This window comes from Delphinapterus leucas, chromosome 10 (assembly GCF_059928025.1).
Source record: "Delphinapterus leucas isolate spDelLeu-1000000601 "Yukka" chromosome 10, BTC_Dleu_Yukka2, whole genome shotgun sequence".
In the NCBI taxonomy this organism is placed as follows: domain Eukaryota; kingdom Metazoa; phylum Chordata; class Mammalia; order Artiodactyla; family Monodontidae; genus Delphinapterus; species Delphinapterus leucas.
This window is the reverse complement of record NC_143138.1, coordinates 19,078,617-19,087,994: the sequence shown is the minus strand read 5'-3', so window position 1 is coordinate 19,087,994 and position 9,378 is coordinate 19,078,617. Positions and strand designations below refer to the sequence as shown.

At 39.0% G+C, this 9,378-nt stretch overlaps 1 non-coding gene across 1 annotated transcript; it reads left to right on the top strand.

Moving 5' to 3' along the window:
* The first annotated feature begins 211 nt into the window (after positions 1 to 211).
* LOC115802025 (small nucleolar RNA SNORA70) lies at positions 212 to 349 on the top strand. Its single transcript, XR_004022387.1, has one exon. It is a non-coding gene; the product is annotated as a small nucleolar RNA SNORA70 (small nucleolar RNA).
* The last annotated feature ends 9,029 nt before the right edge of the window (positions 350 to 9,378 follow it).

The window sequence follows — 9,378 nt, the reverse complement described above, 5'->3', positions numbered from 1 at the left end:
TCTTAACAATCAACCCAGTGACAGAATGTGGTTGAAATGAGACAGATGTAGTTGGCATGAGTTAAACATACACAAACCACTGAGAAGAGTACCTGGCACATGTAGACACTCTATAGGTGTTAGCTATCTATACTGTTATGAGTGCTGGGAAAACCAACCCAAGTTTTGGCTCTTGGTATGTTTTGGGTACACTTCAAAAAACAGAGATCACTTGAAAAAAGAAAAAATAAAAAAAAAAATTCTACCCTGTTGGGGGTCTGGTGTGCAATGGCTACAAACAGCAACCTCCTCAGTAGTGTACGCAGCCTGTTGCCTTTATGGGTTGCCCTTAGGAACCTTGGAGACAGCCCTTTCCAGTGGACATTCATGTATGGCCTCACGCTGTCCCCAGTGTAGGCTCCAGACAGGTATGCACGGTGCGTTTGGAAAGCCCTAGGGCACAGTGGCCAGGGTCCACATTGGCCAAGGTGTAGTGTCCATCCGCACCAAGCTACAGAACAAGGAGCATGGTGATTGAGGCCCTACACAAGGGCTAAGTTCAAGTTCCCTGGCCACAGGAAGATCCACATCTCTAAGAAATGGGGATTTACTGAATGTAATGTGGATGAATTTGAAAACATGGTGGCAGAAAGGCGGCTCATCCCAGATGGCTATGGGGTCAAATACATTCCTAATTGTGACCCCCTGGACAGATGTTGGGCCCTGCACTCATGAGAGCTTTGGTGATGTCCCCTCCTTACTCATGTCCACCAATAAATCCTACTCTGCTGTTAAATAAATAATGTTTTATTCAAACAAATAAAATTTCCAGCACTGCTATCTTCAGAGGGCATTTAAATGGTGCTGCGAACTTGGAGATTTGGGCTTACAGGTTTGGTGGCACACTGAGGAATTGTTGAGGGCTTATAATCACACCTGTGGTCTGTGGATTAGTGCTTCTGTCAATCAATTCATGGTGGCCAACACCTTATACTGGGTCTTGTTTTACCATCTTATAAATATTCAGGTTGGTCAAGGGAAGACACTGTTGACAGTATGGACAAAACAGTCTGAAGTCACCAGTACTGCTGGAAGAACTACTCAAACTATATCCTGTAAGTGGTTGATCAGTTTTTTCCCTTTAAGGATTGACTATGATTTTGACCTTATAGCTCTGTTGTTTGGTCAGGTGCTCACTGATCTATCATTCAGACTTCACTTTCAGAGGAATGGTTGGCTTGCCTATTTTTAAAATGTGTAATAAATTAAAAGAAATTCTGGCTATATGAGTTACTGATTCTATTATTCTTAGTAATCTGCTTTGGGAATCCTTTAAGAATATTGCTGGGCTAGCTGTGTCAAAGCACAGATGATAAATTGGCTTATAAAACGTTAAAAGTGATGTGGCAACTTTTTTCCCTCTGATCACCTTTGCATCATTGAATTCCACATGAATCCAGAGTGGGACTGACTGTGGATTTTTCTGAGTTAACAAATCAAGGTGTCAAGTCAGGCTGGCTTATTACTTCTGAATGCCAGCAGTTCTGTCCAAAAGTCTGAAAATAGCAAGGGGCTCCAGAATGAATCATCTCAATTCATTTTAGGCTTTCAGTTTCCACTGAGTAATTTTTACAATTCAGTTCATCTAGCTGGGGAGAAGCCTAACCAGCGGGACTGTGACAAATCAGGGCCGGAAACTTGATAATGAAAAGGAGGACTTGGTACTATCAAACTTTAAACGTTTGGGCAAAACGTGCTGCCATTCACACAGTAAGAGGCTGGATGTAAGTCCGAGAGAGTGGTCCAAAGCTAGTTAAAAGCTGCAGGATTTATTTTATGCCATGTTGATCATTTCAGGTTATCAGAATTAGTTTTCTAGAAAGATAACTGTGTAGCAGCATAAAATACATTCATAACATGAACATATTACTTTCTGAAATAATAAGGTCATCTGGTAGGGAAACACTTGTTTCTTTTCCTCCTGTCCTTGGTTCATTCCTCTTTAAACTGGCTCTGCCTTTCTCCTTCCTCACTAATAAATCTCTTTGTTTCCTACAGAGGAGAATACATAAATCCTTCCTTTCTCCTCACAGAAAAGCCTGCTATTTATGTGTATGTTTTCTACTCACTCTCATTTGTGATGAATTTGTGATTAGAAAGAACCCAACATTGCCCTGTTCTGTCAATCAACTGAAGGGGAGCTGGGAGTTCACTCATGTAAACATGCAGGAGAATGGCCACATATTTTTAATATCTGCATTTTATAGGAATATTAATAGGATGATCACTCTCAGTAGGTTCTCGAGAAAATAAGTCACTTAAAAAAACCCCCCTAATATCATACAGTGGTCTCTTGAGATTAGATATTAAACTGAGACTTGTGACTCAGTATCAAGACTGAATCAGAAAAAAAATTTAAGTGGGTAGAGTTTTTCTTTGGAGAGATGATCCCCTTTGGGGGCATGTGGTAGGGTCTAGTTTTCTTTCTTTTAAAAAAATATTTATTTATTTGGCTGTGCCAGGTCTTAGTTGCGGCACGCAGGACTTTGATGCTGCATGAGGGATCTTTAGTTGTGGCATGCAAACTCTTAGTTGTGGCATGTGGGATCTAGTTCCCTGACCAGGGATCAGACCTGGGCCCCCTGCATTGGGAGTGTGGATCTTAGCCACTGGACCACCAGAGAAGTCCCAGGTCTAGTTTTCTTGTGCTGACCAGGATCCTCAGAAATATCCCAGGCTCCTGAATCTTTCCTTTTCCCTCTATTCCCCCTCTTGAACATGTGTCCATCTTATTATCTATTCCCTCAGTACTGTTCTTTGTTTTTTCAAGGTGACAGCCATCTAAACTGAAGCTCACCCCTTCATTTTACAGAAGTGGGAATTGGTTCCAAATGTAGTCAAAGGTTGCGTGCAAGATTTCACTATGACTTAGAGAAAGTCCTGGCATGGTAGTGGGGGTCTAGGTCTGGGGTCTTTGCATGGCAACTTCAACCTTTCTGATTTACCAGTGGCTGCTAGTCCCAGTCCCAAGGTCATTTTGATTAAAATGGCAATTCCAGAGAACACAGTGCAAGAAGCCGAAGAAATGACTCTAATGGTAAGAACTTGAGAGACAGTAGCAGGCTGGTGTGGGTGCTCTTTTAGGAAAGAACAGATAATTTGGAGACCAGTCTTTTGGATGCCTTCAAATCCACACTGTTTGGTGATGCTGAGATCTGCCTAACAATGAAGGCTGGCCACATGTAGATGCTTCTTAGTTGTTGCCATTTGTCTCCAATAAGCTTTGCGGGATCTGTCTACCCAGCTTTCTTCCAGTTAAATAATTACAGTCTTTCCCTTGATTTCCAGGTAACTAAAATTGAATAAGGCAACATTTTCTTTCCAGATTTTCTTTGTTCCTCAAAGTACTTTTTAATTAAAAATACTTATTCTTCGTAGAAAATTTGAAAAATACCAGAAGAGTTGAAAGAAAAAGTCATCACTTACTTTCTTGTTGAAGCCAATCACTGTTAACACTGGTATTTTGCCTTTCTGTTTTAATCTCATTCCTTTTTCAAGGTAAAGACTAATGGTAATATTTTTCTTTCTTTCTCTTTTCTTGACCACTTGTTTTGAAAAGTAATATATGCCCTTTAAAGAAAAATTGGAGAATGAAGGCAACTATAAAGAAGAACATGGATCATTATTAAGCTTGCATCCAGAGCTAGCCTGAGTGACACGTTTCATTACAGCCTTTTAACAAAACAAAATAAAAAAATCCATATTTCCCCATTTCACTTCTTAACCATAAATTAACCAGTATAAAGGTAAAAGGAGTTACTGATGTTTTTCGCTGGGGTGAGATGAAGACATTTCAATTAGTTGCTAAAACCTGTTTGAATTTGGGGCAAAGATGGATACAGGTGAGCTCTTGTTTCAAAAGAAGACCTCAGGCCAGACTTTCTCCTACATACTAGTTCACATTTTAAAGCCTATGACGGAACATTCCAAACTCAGCAGAGGTGCATTCTAAAATGTCAAGAATAATTGTAACTTCTTTCAGCTAGGTCTTTTATTTGTCCTTTTCAGAATGCCTAGAGACATGGCAAGCAGAACTTGTGGTCATAGGTGGGACTCTTGGTGATATATAACATGAAGGGATCTCTCATAGAAAGGATGCTCATAGCTTAAGTGCACTCCAGGGACTGTAGCTCATTACTGCTAGCTGTCTCTGAGTGAGCACACTTTATTGTTAATGCCAGAACACCAATGTCTTATGTGTTCCCTCACTTTTCCTCTACCTACGTCTCTTCCTTCCAACGAAAGGGACAAAGTATAGTCTGAGAACACAGACTCTCTGATGGGGCCAGACTGATTGGCTCACTCTTCTTCAAATGTACCTTTTGCTCAGCTTGTGCCTCCAAACTGCAGTATCCTTGTTTATCTAATGGAATCATTTACAGCCTTCAAGACTATGTGAAACCCTTCTTGCTCATGCCCCACATAGGGGGTGCTCTTTCCGAGCTCCAGTGGCAATTGCTATCTCTATGTTTGGCCCTGATTTTTACTGGGGGAAATGAAGCTTAGGATATGTGGGCATTACTCTTATACCTGTCCCTTCTCCGTGGAACATCATAGGTCCTATGCATATTTTCCCCACCTTCCTAAATTCCCAAAGACTGCTTTGCAGTGGAGAGGAATCTCTATTTTATTCTCTTCCTACTCAGTATCATAGGGACGCCTGCAAAATTTAACCCAACTCAGTGACAATCAAAACTCCCCTTCCTCTATAAATAGCTCTCTGGTTGCATCTTTCAGGCTGCAGAAATGAAGAAATGCTCATCCAAATATCAGAGAGACCCCTGGTTGGGCACAGCCAGATACATCTCCCCTGGATGGGATGCCATAGGCTTTTGAGTTGCTTCCAAGTTAGGGGAAGGAGTGAGTCCTCTCTGAATCACGCTAGGATAATAATAACCTGTCCCAAATGTTCTGAACAGTGAGTGTATGGACTCAGTGGGGGCAATCCATCACCTTGAAAATGTGTATCTTTTCCCATCATTCCCCTGACAGCCCCACTTCCTCTACTGAGTTGAGTTTCTCTTTGGTGAAGAAAGAAAAACACTGTGGTCAAGTGTCAGTGACAGATAAAGTGGAGGGCAACATTTTTTGACATTTGCTGCCAGGATCACCAGACGAGTGACTTAGTCTAAGTCAACGGTGAATATTCCCTTATTGTTAAGAAAGGATTGATGGGTCCCAGTACATTTGACATATACTGTCTTTGACACACATCTCTCCTCCCCAAGAGTCAGTGACATGAGCAGCCCTGGCTTTAGATGGTTGACTTTCAACTGATCTTGCATTTCACCTTTAATATGTTTTTTTTCAAGTCTTACTTACTTATCTATTTCTCCATCTATTTTTAAATGCACTACTGGATTTATATAAATTCACCCGCAAAATTAAAGTATAGTAAACAAGTAGGCTTGATCTGAGTGCTTTAAAAAATTGTTTTCTTATTAAAAGAAGTTGAGGCAGGAGCCTTAATTTCTAGTTTCACAGAACAGTAAATTCTTCGCTCAGGCCCTCTGTGACCTGGCTCCCCTGACTCATAAATGAAACAGATGATGCCTGAAGAATTTATCAAGAGGAATAAAACTGACTTCTGTGAGTTGTTCCCTGTCACCTGTGGCCTACGTTGGATTGGGGACCAGCTGGTAAAACCAGCTCCCGGATCTGTTCATAGGTGTTTCATTTAACTTTGTTTTGTATTTTCTAGACACAATCCTCTGATATGAGTGAAAGATCCGTCCTTTTGAGTTCTTTAGTTTTATTTCAGTTGTGTGTTGAATTGTAAATCTCTGTTTTTATAAATGCAATGAGATGGGCAGGGAGAGTATCCGCACAACACATGCCAGAATGTGTTGTTAGTTTATTGCCATGTGTCTGAGGACCTAGAAACAAATTGACGTTTAGGATCACAGAGAGCTAGCCAGAGAGGTGAGCAATAGTGGAGTCATTATGATCAATCCGAAATGGACAATCTGATCAAGGGGATAATCTGTTTAATGTAGATGCTAAGCAGCTGTCTTGCCTTTGCAACAGCAGGATGCAAAGGTAATTGTTTAGGATTTAGGTAATTATTTCCACTATTCAACTTCACCTTTCCTGGGACAGTGCATAAGATGGTCATCTCCTCTTTAAAAAATAAATTCTAAATGTTAGTAACTCAAATCTGTGTGACTAATCTAAAGAGGTTTAAAAAGGGAATTCATTGACCATTACTGTCAAGGATCCTGATACAAGGTGATTGTTTCCCTATTCATAGCAGAGATTAACACTGAATTTTGTGAGGTTTCTTTTTTAATATAACAGCTTTATTGATATATATTTTAAATACTATACAATTCACCCACTTTAAGTGTACAATTCAGTTGCTTTTAGTATATTTGCAGAGTTGTGGAACCATCACCACCATAGATTTTAGAATGTTTTCTTCACCCTGAAAAGTAACCCTGTGTCCATTAGCAGTTACTCTCCATTTGCCCCATTCTACCACCACCCCAGCCCCTGGCAGCACTCATCTGCTTTCTATCTCTATGGATTTGCCTATTCTGGACATCTGTAATAGATGGAATCATATAGAATGTGATCTTTTGTGACTTTTTGCACATGGTATAATGTTTTCAAGGTTCACCTATTTTGTAGCACGTATTTATACCTTTTACTTAATTTTCACTGGATCATCTTAAATATTCACATTAAATTTTTAGTTCCATACAATCTCATATAAATAATCCTGTCTATACTAGCCTTCTCTAAGATTTTTTAGCTCTTTTTAAAAATGCTTGAAAACATTATTTATCTTGAAAAATTTGAAAGCAAGATTGAAAAGAAATCATACTGATCCCAGAGTTACCCTTAGATATTCAATATGAAAATAATAATTAAAATTTTTTTTGTGGATTTATTCCCCCATTGTCATTTTTTCCTCTTGCATGTCTATATATTCTTTTTAAGGTTAAAATTTGAATTAGAAACACTTAACTTTCCAGAGGAGTGTTTATATGCTTTGGTTACTTTAGAAGCATCACTGGTTTAGGTAAAATTGAATAGTGTTCCAAATTTGGATAGGTTACCTTAACAGAGCAGACTCCTGGAACCATTTAAAGCCTATTTGAAAGTTTTGGGGGGCTCTCTTTTCAAAGAGAGAAAGACAGATATGCCAAAAGCATAGTTTGGAGCTAAGAATAATTTCCTCTTCTAGTGGCAGATCTCTTTTTGTGGATTCCTTGACTTCTTCCCTCACCTGGAGGATGGCTGTGGTGCACAAAGGACTTGATAATTTTGATGACCTCAGACCTTGAAGAAAGACCTAAATTGTTTGGGTGTATTGGTACACTTACCAATTTTGGAAGACTGTTATGTCATTTTCAACAGTGCGATTAAATGACTGTAGATAACAAATAACCAACATACTAATGCTGATAGTGTATGAGAACAAATGCAATCTATTTATTTGTAGTTGCATCCACTTTTATCTGTGTTCTTCCCAGGCACATACCTGAGACAAATAATGAATAGGTAGAACTTTCTAGAAGAGAATAAAGGCTCTTTAGCCACACCTAATCACAGCTAAATCTAAAATTAGAGCTGTGAAGAGCAGGCCAATTAAATGGAGATCACAGAAATAGAAAGGAAATTTCTGATCTTAAAGCCGGGTAAGCTCAAATGGGGCTTTCTTTGAGCTTATTACAGGATGTAGAACTGTAATTAAAATAAGGACCCAACATATTAGGACCAGTCCCTAATTACATTAGCATTAAAGAAGTAATTAATAGGAATATGTGCAAACTGCAAGTCATCTTGTATGTAGTGATTTGCGGGACTGTTTAATGCATGGTGAGCCAGAGTTCATGGATCCACAGAAGGCTAAATTATATTGCTTGATATAAAATCTAATTGGGCAGTTTTAAAGTTTATGACCTTCAGCACAATATGCTTCTAGGAAATGAAAGTGGAGTGTTCTGTTACTCAAGAGTCGTTTTATAGGATACCTGGTATATCCTCCATATATTTATAGTAACTTTCCTTATATTAGCCTTCTTTTCCTTTAATACAGAATATAGAAAGAATAAATTAATCATTGCCATTGTTTTTTGAACTCTACAATTAACAGTTAGGTTTAGTATAAAGAGTACACAATGAACAAATGCATTTTTGGTATGAAATCTTAGAAGTGTCAGTTGTATTTATTTTGGAACCAAAGGATTTGCACAGTGGACAGTATTTCTTTTTTTATATTGTTATTATATCAAAGGCTTTTGATATTAAGAAATGAAGATTTTGTTTATTGTCTTCTTTGTTAATAGCCTACATTTAAGAAAAGAGATATAATTGGAATCTTGGACTAAAGAGGAATGCTGATTGAGGGTTTGGTTTTGGTGCATGTTTTATTTTGCTATACATCAGTAACCTTTGCAAAAATATTCTCCTGGCAGTAGCAACATTAAATCTCAAGCAGCATATGATGCAATTTGTGTCAACTGCCTCACTCCAGATGCTGTGCTAAGGCAACATTGCCCTAAGTGCTTTGAGCAATCATCCTTAACTGGAAAGGCTATGCTAACCATACTGTAAAATGAGTTGGTTCAAAATGAGCAGGCTGAAATAAGAGATGATTTAGTTCCATGATCCACTCGGAACCCAGGGTATATTCAGAATCAGCTGTGGACTGCTGGATGTTATTAGGAGCATGCAGCTTGCCAGGTTAAACTTTAAAGTCATATTTTTACAAATAAGCCTGCTGGGAGTGGACTGCCATTAGTGGCTCAGTGACGCTACAAATGGCTTTTCAATTGCGAGTCACTTCCTGTGCTGTTTCCAAAATACTGTAAAAAGGCATAAAGAGCAGGAAGAGAGGGGTGACTTCTATCTCCTTTAAAGAGTATTATATCGTATAAGACAAAGTTTTGGGACTTTGCTTTGAAGCATCTCCAGTCTGTAGGACTCCCGAGAAGGCAGCCCCGTCTTATCATAACTGCTAGGACAGTCTTCTGGAATTCGCTAGTGATTGAACTGATATTTGGTTCCTGTGCTTTTTTTAGTTGTATAGTCTGACTCTGTGATACATTTCTGAGTGTCCTTTCTTTATCTATGTTGTATTAGATGCTAATGGGATGTGGGGGGAAATTTAAAAAACCATGGTCATTGTCCTCCGGAAACTTATAATGTGGTTCTCTTAGTCAAGAGACACTGAGGCCCAATGTCTTCAAACTATACTGGATTTTTTCCTTACCTGCTGCATAGTTGTTTACCCAGAACTATAGTGGGTGGAAGAGAAAAGGCAAATTGGGAGTCCAGAGTTTGCAGTCAAGGTGGAACAAAGGACAGAACCTATCTTTTCACTTTCTGTCA